The sequence below is a fragment of the Phyllobates terribilis genome, unplaced genomic scaffold (assembly GCF_046119375.1).
Source record: "Phyllobates terribilis strain yellow unplaced genomic scaffold, ASM4611937v1 Scaffold_13__5_contigs__length_258822181, whole genome shotgun sequence".
Classification (NCBI taxonomy): domain Eukaryota; kingdom Metazoa; phylum Chordata; class Amphibia; order Anura; family Dendrobatidae; genus Phyllobates; species Phyllobates terribilis.
Genome location: NW_027362773.1, coordinates 170,717,664 through 170,731,951, shown reverse-complemented (window position 1 = coordinate 170,731,951; position 14,288 = coordinate 170,717,664). Strand labels below are relative to the sequence as shown.

General features: G+C 36.9%; 1 protein-coding gene across 1 annotated transcript in view; it reads right to left on the bottom strand.

The window, feature by feature from the left end:
• PDE3B (phosphodiesterase 3B) overlaps positions 1–14,288 on the bottom strand; it is a 510,152-nt gene that overhangs the window by 323,236 nt on the left and 172,628 nt on the right. The gene's annotated exons all lie outside the window — the stretch shown is intronic.

Below are 14,288 nucleotides of genomic sequence, written 5' to 3'. Positions count from 1 at the left end.
CCATATTACTATATATATTACTATATCACACTGAAGAGAAGGGCAGCCATATTACTATATATATTACTATATCACACTGAGGAGGAGGGCAGCCATATTACTATATATATTACTATATCACACTGAGGAGAAGAGCAGCCATATTACTATACATATTACTATATCACACTGAGGAGAAGGGCGGCCATATTACTATATATATTACTATATCACACTGAGGAGGAGGGCGGTCATATTACTATATATATTACTGTATCACACTGAGGAGAAGGGCGGCCATATTACTATATATATTACTATATCACACTGAGGAGAAGGGCGGTCATATTACTATATATATTACTGTATTACACTGAGGAGAAGGGCGGCCATATTACTATATCACACTGAGGAGGAGGGCAGCCATATTACTATATATATTACTATATGACACTGAGGAGGAGGGCAGCCATATTACTATATATATATTACTATATCACACTGAGGAGAAGAGCAGCCATATTACTATATATATTACTATATCACACTGAGGAGAAGGGCGGCCATATTACTATATATATTACTATATCACACTGAGGAGGAGGGCGGCCATATTACTATATATATTACTATATCACACTGAGGAGAAGAGCAGCCATATTACTATATCACACTGAGGAGAAGAGCAGCCATATTACTATATATATTACTATATCACACTGAGGAGAAGGGCTGCCATATTACTATATATATTACTATATCACACTGAGGAGAAGGGCAGCCATATTACTATATATATTACTATATCACACTGAGGAGGAGGGCAGCCATATTACTATATATATTACTATATCACACTGAGGAGAAGAGCAGCCATATTACTATATATATTACTATATCACACTGAGGAGAAGGGCGGCCATATTACTATATATATTACTATATCACACTGAGGAGGAGGGCGGTCATATTACTATATATATTACTGTATCACACTGAGGAGAAGGGCGGCCATATTACTATATATATTACTATATCACACTGAGGAGAAGGGCGGCCATATTACTATATATATTACTATATCACACTGAGGAGGAGGGCGGTCATATTACTATATATATTACTATATCACACTGAGGAGAAGGGCGGCCATATTACTATATATATTACTATATCACACTGAGGAGGAGGGCGGTCATATTACTATATATATTACTGTATCACACTGAGGAGAAGGGCGGCCATATTACTATATATATTACTATATCACACTGAGGAGAAGGGCGGCCATATTACTATATATATATTACTATATCACACTGAGGAGAAGGGCGGCCATATTACTATATATATATTACTACATCACACTGAGGAGAAGAGCGGCCATATTACTATATATATTACTATATCACACTGAAGAGAAGGGCGGCCATATTACTATATATATCACTATATCACACTGAGGAGGAGGGCAGCCATATTACTATATATATTACTATATCACACTGAGGAGAAGAGCAGCCATATTACTATATATATTACTAGATCACACTGAGGAGAAGGGCGGCCATATTACTATATATATTACTATATCACACTGAGGAGAAGGGAGGCCATATTACTACATATATTACTATATCACACTGAGGAGGAGGGCGGCCATATTACTATATATATTACTATATCACACTGAGGAGGAGGGCGGTCATATTACTATATATATTACTATATCACACTGAGGAGAAGGGCGGCCATATTACTATATCACACTGAAGAGGAGGGCGGTCATATTACTATATATATTACTATATCACACTGAGGAGGAGGGCGGTCATATTACTATATATATTACTGTATCACACTGAGGAGAAGGGCGGCCATATTACTATATATATTACTATATCACACTGAGGAGAAGGGCGGTCATATTACTATATATATTACTATATCACACTGAGGAGAAAGGCGGCCATATTACTATATATATATTACTATATCACACTGAGGAGAAGGGCGGCCATATTACTATATATATTACTACATCACACTAAGGAGAAGTGCGGCCATATTACTATATATATATTACTATATCACACTGAGGAGGAGGGCGGCCATATTTCTATATATATTACTATATCACACTGAGGAGAAGGGCGGCCATATTACTATATATATTACTATATCACACTGAGGAGGAGGGCGACCATATTACTATATATATATTACTATATCACACTGAGGAGGAGGGCGACCATATTACTATATATATATTACTATATCACACTGAGGAGAAGAGCAGCCATATTACTATATATATTACTATATCACACTGAGGAGAAGGGCAACCATATTACTATATATATTACTATATCACACTGAGGAGAAGGGCGGCCATATTACTATATATATTACTATATCACACTGAGGAGGAGGGCGGCCATATTACTATATATATTACTATATCACACTGAGGAGAAGGGCGGCCATATTACTATATATATATTACTATATCACACTGAGGAGAAGAGCAGCCATATTACTATATATATTACTATATCACAATGAGGAGAAGGGCAGCCATATTACTATATATATTACTATATCACACTGAGGAGAAAGGCGGCCATATTACTATATATCTACTATATCACACTGAGGAGAAGGGCGGCCATATTACTATATATATTACTATATCACACTGAGGAGAAGGGCGGCCATATTACTATATATATTACTATATCACACTGAGGAGGAGGGCGACCATATTACTATATATATATTACTATATCACACTGAGGAGGAGGGCGACCATATTACTATATATATATTACTATATCACACTGAGGAGAAGAGCAGCCATATTACTATATATATTACTATATCACACTGAGGAGAAGGGCAACCATATTACTATATATATTACTATATCACACTGAGGAGAAGGGCGGCCATATTACTATATATATTACTATATCACACTGAGGAGGAGGGCGGCCATATTACTATATATATTACTATATCACACTGAGGAGAAGGGCGGCCATATTACTATATATATATTACTATATCACACTGAGGAGAAGAGCAGCCATATTACTATATATATTACTATATCACAATGAGGAGAAGGGCAGCCATATTACTATATATATTACTATATCACACTGAGGAGAAAGGCGGCCATATTACTATATATCTACTATATCACACTGAGGAGAAGGGCGGCCATATTACTATATATATTACTATATCACACTGAGGAGAAGGGCAGCCATATTACTATATATCTACTATATCACACTGAGGAGGAGGGCGGCCATATTACTATATATATTACTATATCACACTGAGGAGAAGGGAGGCCATATTACTATATATATTACTATATCACACAGAGGAGAAGGGCGGCCATATTACTATATATATTACTATATCACACTGAGGAGAAGGGCGTCCATATTACTATATATATTACTATATCACACTGAGAAGAAGGGCGGCCATATTACTATATATATTACTATATCACACTGAGGAGAAGGGTGCCATATTACTATATATATTACTATATCACACTGAGGAGAAGGGCGGCCATATTACTATATATATTACTATATCACACTGAGGAGAAGGGCGGCCATATTACTATATATATTACTATATTATCACTAAGGAGAAGGGCGGCCATATTACTATATATACTACTATATCACACTGAGGAGAAGGGCAGCCATATTACTATATATATTACTATATCACAATGAGGAGAAGGGTGGCCATATTACTAAATATATTACTATATCACAATGAGGAGAAGGGCGGCCATATTACTATATCACACTGAGGAGGAGGGCGGCCATATTACTATATATATTACTATATCGCACTGAGGAGAAGGGCGGCCATATTACTATATATATTACTATATCACACTGAGGAGAAGGGCCGCCATATTACTATATATATTACTATATCACACTAAGGAGAAGGGCAGACATATTACTATATATATTACTATATCACACTGAGGACAAGGGCAGGCATATTACTATATCACACTGAGGAGGAGGGCGGCCATATTACTATATATATTCCTATATCACACTGAGGAGAAGGGCGGCCATATTACTATATATATATTACTATATCACACTGAGGAGGAGGGCGGCCAAATTACTATATATATTACTATATCACACTGAGGAGAAGGGCGGCCATATTACTATATATATTACTGTATCACACTGAGGAGAAGGGCGGCCATATTACTATATATATTACTATATCACACTGAGGAGGAGGGCGGCCATATTACTATATCACACTGAGGAGAAGGGCGGCCATATTACTATATCACACTGAGGAGAAGGGCAGCCATATTACTATATATATTACTATATCACACTGAGGAGAAGGGCGGCCATATTACTATATATATTACTGTATCACACTGAGGAGAAGGGCGGCCATATTACTATATATATTACTATATCACACTGAGGAGAAGGGCGGCCATATTACTATATATATTACTATATCACACTGAGGAGGAGGGCGGCCATATTACTATATATATTACTGTATCACACTGAGGAGAAGGGCGGCCATATTACTATATATATTACTATATCACACTGAGGAGGAGGGCGGCCATATTACTATATATATTACTATATCACACTGAGGAGAAGGGCGGCCATATTACTATATATATTACTATATCACACTGAGGAGAAGGGCGGCCATATTACTATATATATTACTATATCGCACTGAGGAGAAGGGCGGCCATATTACTATATATATTACTATATTACACTGAGGAGAAGGGCGGCCATATTACTATATATATTACTATATCACACTGAGGAGAAGGGCGGCCATATTACTATATATATTACTATATCACACTGAGGAGAAGGGCGGCCATATTACTATATATATATTACTATATCACACAGAGGAGGAGGGCGGCCATATTACTATATATATTACTATATCACACTGAGGAGGAGGGCGGTCATATTACTATATATATTACTATATTATCACTAAGGAGAAGGGCGGCCATATTACTATACATATTACTATATCACACTGAGGAGAAGGGCGGCCATATTACTATATATATTACTATATCACACTGAGGAGAAGGGCGGCCATATTACTACATATATTACTATATCACACTGAGGAGAAGGGCGGCCATATTACTATATATATTACTATATCACACTGAGGAGAAGGGCGGCCATATTACTATATATATTACTGTATCACACTGAGGAGAAGGGCGGCCATATTACTATATATATTACTATATCACACTGAGGAGGAGGGCGGCCATATTACTATATATATTACTATATCACACTGAGGAGGAGGGCGGCCATATTACTATATATATATATTACTATATCACACAGAGGAGGAGGGCGGCCATATTACTATATATATTACTATATCACACTGAGGAGGAGGGCGGCCATATTACTATATATATTACTATATCACACTGAGGAGAAGGGCGGCCATATTACTATATATATTACTATATCACACAGAGGAGGAGGGCGGCCATATTACTATATATATTACTATATCACACTGAGGAGGAGGGCGGCCATATTACTATATATATTACTATATCACACTGAGAAGAAGAGCGGCCATATTACTATATATATTACTATATCAAACTGAGGAGATGGGCGGCCATATTACTATATATATATTACTATATCACACTGAGAAGGGCGGCCATATTGTTATATATATTACTATATCACACCGAGGAGAAGGGCGGCCATAATACTATATATTACTATATCACACTGAGAAGGGCGGCCATATTACTATATATATTACTATATCACACTGAGGAGAAGGGCGGCCATATTACTATATATATTACTATATCACACTGAGGAGAAGGGCGGCCATAATACTATATATATTACTATATCACACTGAGGAGAAGGGCGGCCATATTACTATATATATTACTATATCACACTGAGGAGAAGGGCAGCCATATTACTATATATCTACTATATCACACTGAGGAGGAGGGCGGCCATATTACTATATATATTACTATATCACACTGAGGAGAAGGGAGGCCATATTACTATATATATTACTATATCACACAGAGGAGAAGGGCGGCCATATTACTATATATATTACTATATCACACTGAGGAGAAGGGCGTCCATATTACTATATATATTACTATATCACACTGAGAAGAAGGGCGGCCATATTACTATATATATTACTATATCACACTGAGGAGAAGGGTGCCATATTACTATATATATTACTATATCACACTGAGGAGAAGGGCGGCCATATTACTATATATATTACTATATCACACTGAGGAGAAGGGCGGCCATATTACTATATATATTACTATATTATCACTAAGGAGAAGGGCGGCCATATTACTATATATACTACTATATCACACTGAGGAGAAGGGCAGCCATATTACTATATATATTACTATATCACAATGAGGAGAAGGGTGGCCATATTACTAAATATATTACTATATCACAATGAGGAGAAGGGCGGCCATATTACTATATCACACTGAGGAGGAGGGCGGCCATATTACTATATATATTACTATATCGCACTGAGGAGAAGGGCGGCCATATTACTATATATATTACTATATCACACTGAGGAGAAGGGCCGCCATATTACTATATATATTACTATATCACACTAAGGAGAAGGGCAGACATATTACTATATATATTACTATATCACACTGAGGACAAGGGCAGGCATATTACTATATCACACTGAGGAGGAGGGCGGCCATATTACTATATATATTCCTATATCACACTGAGGAGAAGGGCGGCCATATTACTATATATATATTACTATATCACACTGAGGAGGAGGGCGGCCAAATTACTATATATATTACTATATCACACTGAGGAGAAGGGCGGCCATATTACTATATATATTACTGTATCACACTGAGGAGAAGGGCGGCCATATTACTATATATATTACTATATCACACTGAGGAGGAGGGCGGCCATATTACTATATCACACTGAGGAGAAGGGCGGCCATATTACTATATCACACTGAGGAGAAGGGCAGCCATATTACTATATATATTACTATATCACACTGAGGAGAAGGGCGGCCATATTACTATATATATTACTGTATCACACTGAGGAGAAGGGCGGCCATATTACTATATATATTACTATATCACACTGAGGAGAAGGGCGGCCATATTACTATATATATTACTATATCACACTGAGGAGGAGGGCGGCCATATTACTATATATATTACTGTATCACACTGAGGAGAAGGGCGGCCATATTACTATATATATTACTATATCACACTGAGGAGGAGGGCGGCCATATTACTATATATATTACTATATCACACTGAGGAGAAGGGCGGCCATATTACTATATATATTACTATATCACACTGAGGAGAAGGGCGGCCATATTACTATATATATTACTATATCGCACTGAGGAGAAGGGCGGCCATATTACTATATATATTACTATATTACACTGAGGAGAAGGGCGGCCATATTACTATATATATTACTATATCACACTGAGGAGAAGGGCGGCCATATTACTATATATATTACTATATCACACTGAGGAGAAGGGCGGCCATATTACTATATATATATTACTATATCACACAGAGGAGGAGGGCGGCCATATTACTATATATATTACTATATCACACTGAGGAGGAGGGCGGTCATATTACTATATATATTACTATATTATCACTAAGGAGAAGGGCGGCCATATTACTATACATATTACTATATCACACTGAGGAGAAGGGCGGCCATATTACTATATATATTACTATATCACACTGAGGAGAAGGGCGGCCATATTACTACATATATTACTATATCACACTGAGGAGAAGGGCGGCCATATTACTATATATATTACTATATCACACTGAGGAGAAGGGCGGCCATATTACTATATATATTACTGTATCACACTGAGGAGAAGGGCGGCCATATTACTATATATATTACTATATCACACTGAGGAGGAGGGCGGCCATATTACTATATATATTACTATATCACACTGAGGAGGAGGGCGGCCATATTACTATATATATATATTACTATATCACACAGAGGAGGAGGGCGGCCATATTACTATATATATTACTATATCACACTGAGGAGGAGGGCGGCCATATTACTATATATATTACTATATCACACTGAGGAGAAGGGCGGCCATATTACTATATATATTACTATATCACACAGAGGAGGAGGGCGGCCATATTACTATATATATTACTATATCACACTGAGGAGGAGGGCGGCCATATTACTATATATATTACTATATCACACTGAGAAGAAGAGCGGCCATATTACTATATATATTACTATATCAAACTGAGGAGATGGGCGGCCATATTACTATATATATATTACTATATCACACTGAGAAGGGCGGCCATATTGTTATATATATTACTATATCACACCGAGGAGAAGGGCGGCCATAATACTATATATTACTATATCACACTGAGAAGGGCGGCCATATTACTATATATATTACTATATCACACTGAGGAGAAGGGCGGCCATATTACTATATATATTACTATATCACACTGAGGAGAAGGGCGGCCATAATACTATATATATTACTATATCACACTGAGGAGAAGGGCGGCCATATTACTATATATATTACTATATCACACTGAGGAGAAGGGCGGCCATATTACTATATATATTACTATATCACACTGAGAAGGGCGGCCATATTACTATATATATTACTATATCACACTGAGAAGGGCGGCCATATTACTATATCACACTGAGGAGGAGGGCGGCCATATTACTATATATATATTACTATATCACACTGAGGAGAAGGGCAGCCATATTACTATATATATATATTACTATATCACACTGAGGAGGAGGGCGGCCATATTACTATATATATTACTATATCACACTGAGGAGAAGGACGGCCATATTACTATATATATTACTATATCACACTGAGGAGAAGGGCGGCCATATTACTATATATATTACTATATCACACTGAGGAGAAGGGCGGCCATATTACTATATCACACTGAGGAGGAGGGCGGCCATATTACTATATATATATTACTATATCACACTGAGGAGAAGTGCAGCCATATTACTATATATATATTACTATATCACACTGAGGAGGAGGGCGGCCATATTACTATATATATTACTAAATCACACTGAGGAGGAGGGCGGCCATATTACTATATATATTACTATATCACACTGAGGAGAAGGGCGGCCATATTACTATATATATTATTATATCACACTGAGAAGGGCAGCCATATGACTATATACATTACTATATCAGACTGAGGAGGAGAGCGGCCATATTACTATATATATTACTATATCACACTGAGGAGAAGGGCGGCCATATTACTATATATATTACTATATCACACTGAGGAGAAGGGCGGCCATATTACTATATATATTACTATATCACACTGAGGAGAAGGGCGGCCATATTACTATATATATTACTATATCACACTGAGGAGAAGGGCGGTCATATTACTATATATATTACTATATCACACTGAGAAGGGCGGCCATATTACTATATCACACTGAGGAGGAGGGCGGCCATATTACTATATATATATTACTATATCACACTGAGGAGAAGGGCAGCCATATTACTATATCACAATGAGGAGGAGGGCGGCCATATTACTATATATATTACTATATCACACTGAGGAGAAGGACGGCCATATTACTATATATATTACTATATCACACTGAGGAGAAGGGCGGCCATATTACTATATATATTACTATATCACACTGAGGAGAAGGGCGGCCATATTACTATATCACAGTGAGGAGGAGGGCGGCCATATTACTATATATATATTACTATATCACACTGAGGAGAAGTGCAGCCATATTACTATATATATATTACTATATCACACTGAGGAGGAGGGCGGCCATATTACTATATATATTACTAAATCACACTGAGGAGGAGGGCGGCCATATTACTATATATATTACTATATCACACTGAGGAGAAGGGCGGCCATATTACTATATATATTATTATATCACACTGAGGAGAAGGGCGGCCATATTACTATATATATTACTATATTATCACTAAGGAGAAGGGCGGCCATATTACTATATATATTACTATATCACAATGAGGAGAAGGGTAGAAGGGTGGCCATATTACTAAATATATTACTATATCACACTGAGGAGAAGGGCGGCCATATTACTATATCACACTGAGGAGGAGGGCGGCCATATTACTATATATATTACTATATCGCACTGAGGAGAAGGGCGGCCATATTACTATATATATTACTATATCATACTGAGGAGAAGGGCGGCCATATTACTATATATATTACTATATCACAATGAGGAGAAGGTCGGCCATATTACTATATATATTACTATATCACACTGAGGAGAAGGGCGGCCATATTACTATATATATTACTATATCACACTGAGGAGAAGGGCGGCCATATTACTATATATATTACTATATCACACTGAGGAGAAGGGCGGCCATATTACTATATATATTACTATATTATCACTAAGGAGAAGGGCGGCCATATTACTATACATATTACTATATCACACTGAGGAGAAGGGCGGCCATATTACTATATATATTACTATATCACACTGAGGAGAAGGGCGGTCATATTACTATATATATTACTATATCACACTGAGGAGAAGGGCGGCCATATTACTATATATATTACTATATCACACTGAGGAGAAGGGCAGCCATATTACTATATATATTACTATATTATCACTAAGGAGAAGGGCGGCCATATTACTATACATATTACTATATCACACTGAGGAGAAGGGCGGCCATATTACTATATATATTACTATATCACACTGAGGAGAAGGGCGGCCATATTACTATATATATTACTATATCACACTGAGGAGAAGGGTGGCCATATTACTATATATATTACTATATCACACTGAGGAGAAGGGCGGCCATATTACTATATATATTACTGTATCACACTGAGGAGAAGGGCGGCCATATTACTATATATATTACTATATCACACTGAGGAGGAGGGCGGCCATATTACTATATATATATATTACTATATCACACAGAGGAGGAGGGCGGCCATATTACTATATATATTACTATATCACACTGAGGAGGAGGGCGGCCATATTACTATATATATTACTATATCACACTGAGGAGAAGGGCGGCCATATTACTATATATATTACTATATCACACAGAGGAGGAGGGCGGCCATATTACTATATATATTACTATATCACACTGAGGAGGAGGGCGGCCATATTACTATATATATTACTATATCACACTGAGAAGAAGAGCGGCCATATTACTATATATATTACTATATCAAACTAAGGAGATGGGCGGCCATATTACTATATATATATTACTATATCACACTGAGAAGGGCGGCCATATTGTTATATATATTACTATATCACACCGAGGAGAAGGGCGGCCATAATACTATATATTACTATATCACACTGAGAAGGGCGGCCATATTACTATATATATTACTATATCACACTGAGGAGAAGGGCGGCCATATTACTATATATATTACTATATCACACTGAGGAGAAGGGCGGCCATAATACTATATATATTACTATATCACACTGAGGAGAAGGGCGGCCATATTACTATATATATTACTATATCACACTGAGGAGAAGGGCGGCCATATTACTATATATATTACTATATCACACTGAGGAGAAGGGCGGCCATATTACTATATATATTACTATATCACACTGAGAAGGGCGGCCATATTACTATATCACACTGAGGAGGAGGGCGGCCATATTACTATATATATATTACTATATCACACTGAGGAGACGGGCAGCCATATTACTATATATATATATTACTATATCACACTGAGGAGGAGGGCGGCCATATTACTATATATATTACTATATCACACTGAGGAGAAGGACGGCCATATTACTATATACATTACTATATCACACTGAGGAGAAGGGCGGCCATATTACTATATATATTACTATATCACACTGAGGAGAAGGGCGGCCATATTACTATATCACACTGAGGAGGAGGGCGGCCATATTACTATATATATATTACTATATCACACTGAGGAGAAGTGCAGCCATATTACTATATATATATTACTATATCACACTGAGGAGGAGGGCGGCCATATTACTATATATATTACTAAATCACACTGAGGAGGAGGGCGGCCATATTACTATATATATTACTATATCACACTGAGGAGAAGGGCGGCCATATTACTATATATATTATTATATCACACTGAGAAGGGCAGCCATATGACTATATACATTACTATATCAGACTGAGGAGGAGAGCGGCCATATTACTATATATATTACTATATCACACTGAGGAGAAGGGCGGCCATATTACTATATATATTACTATATCACACTGAGGAGAAGGGCGGCCATATTACTATATATATTACTATATCACACTGAGGAGGAGGGCGGCCATATTACTATATATATTACTATATCACACTGAGGAGAAGAGCAGCCATATTACTATATATATTACTATATGACACTGAGGAGAAGAGCAGCCATATTACTATATATATTACTATATCACACTGAGAAGGGCTGCCATATTACTATATATATTACTATATCACACTGAAGAGAAGGGCAGCCATATTACTATATATATTACTATATCACACTGAGGAGGAGGGCAGCCATATTACTATATATATTACTATATCACACTGAGGAGAAGAGCAGCCATATTACTATACATATTACTATATCACACTGAGGAGAAGGGCGGCCATATTACTATATATATTACTATATCACACTGAGGAGGAGGGCGGTCATATTACTATATATATTACTGTATCACACTGAGGAGAAGGGCGGCCATATTACTATATATATTACTATATCACACTGAGGAGAAGGGCGGTCATATTACTATATATATTACTGTATTACACTGAGGAGAAGGGCGGCCATATTACTATATCACACTGAGGAGGAGGGCAGCCATATTACTATATATATTACTATATGACACTGAGGAGGAGGGCAGCCATATTACTATATATATATTACTATATCACACTGAGGAGAAGAGCAGCCATATTACTATATATATTACTATATCACACTGAGGAGAAGGGCGGCCATATTACTATATATATTACTATATCACACTGAGGAGGAGGGCGGCCATATTACTATATATATTACTATATCACACTGAGGAGAAGAGCAGCCATATTACTATATCACACTGAGGAGAAGAGCAGCCATATTACTATATATATTACTATATCACACTGAGGAGAAGGGCTGCCATATTACTATATATATTACTATATCACACTGAGGAGAAGGGCAGCCATATTACTATATATATTACTATATCACACTGAGGAGGAGGGCAGCCATATTACTATATATATTACTATATCACACTGAGGAGAAGAGCAGCCATATTACTATATATATTACTATATCACACTGAGGAGAAGGGCGGCCATATTACTATATATATTACTATATCACACTGAGGAGGAGGGCGGTCATATTACTATATATATTACTGTATCACACTGAGGAGAAGGGCGGCCATATTACTATATATATTACTATATCACACTGAGGAGAAGGGCGGCCATATTACTATATATATTACTATATCACACTGAGGAGGAGGGCGGTCATATTACTATATATATTACTATATCACACTGAGGAGAAGGGCGGCCATATTACTATATATATTACTATATCACACTGAGGAGGAGGGCGGTCATATTACTATATATATTACTGTATCACACTGAGGAGAAGGGCGGCCATATTACTATATATATTACTATATCACACTGAGGAGAAGGGCGGCCATATTACTATATATATATTACTATATCACACTGAGGAGAAGGGCGGCCATATTACTATATATATATTACTACATCACACTGAGGAGAAGAGCGGCCATATTACTATATATATTACTATATCACACTGAAGAGAAGGGCGGCCATATTACTATATATATCACTATATCACACTGAGGAGGAGGGCAGCCATATTACTATATATATTACTATATCACACTGAGGAGAAGAGCAGCCATAT